This window comes from Mya arenaria, chromosome 11 (genome assembly GCF_026914265.1).
Source record: "Mya arenaria isolate MELC-2E11 chromosome 11, ASM2691426v1".
NCBI lineage: Eukaryota > Metazoa > Mollusca > Bivalvia > Myida > Myidae > Mya > Mya arenaria.
The window spans coordinates 61,295,173-61,296,053 of record NC_069132.1 but is presented as its reverse complement, the minus strand read 5'-3'; positions in this window follow the sequence as shown (position 1 = coordinate 61,296,053).

Genomic DNA, 881 nt, shown 5'->3' with positions numbered 1-881 from the left:
TTTACCTGCTCCCGTACCTGCTACCGTACCTGCTTCTCTGTACCTGCTGCTCTGTATCTGCTTCCGTACCTGCTTCTCTGTACCTGCTGCTCTGTATCTGCTTCCGTGCCTGCTACATTTTACCTGCTCCCGTACCTGCTACCGTACCTGCTTCTCTGTACTTGCTTCCATACCTACCGTACCTGCTTCTGTACCTGTTACTCTGTACCTGCTTCCGTACCTGTTACTCTGTACCTAAATCCATACCTGCTACCATGTACCTTCTACCGTAACTGTTATTCCGTACTTGCTACCATTTACCTTCTACCGTAACTACTACTCCATACCTGCTGACATGTACCACCTACCTTACTTGCTACCATGCACCTTCTACCGTTATTGCTACTAAATATCTGCTGACATGTACCACCTACCTTACCTGCTACCATGTACCACCTACATTAACTGCTACTCCATACCTGCTGACATGTATATGTACCACCTAATTTACGTGCTACTCTGTAAGTTCTACCGTACCTGCTACTCCATACCTGCTACCTTTCCAGCAACTATGTACTTGCATCCGTACCTTCTACTCTGCATCTGTTACATTCACTGTAACTCTGAATATGCTACTATACCTGCTCATCCGTACCTGCTACTCTGTATCTTCTACTGTAACTGCTATTCCGTACCTGCTACCATGTACCTTCTACCGTAACTGCTATTCCGCACCTGCTACCATGTACCTTCTACCGTAACTGCTATTCCGCACCTGCTACCATGTACCTTCTACCGTAACTGCTATTCCGCACCTGCTACCATGTACCTTCTACCGTAACTGCTACTCCATACCTGCTACCTTTCCAGCAACTATGTACCTGCATCCGTACCAGCTACTC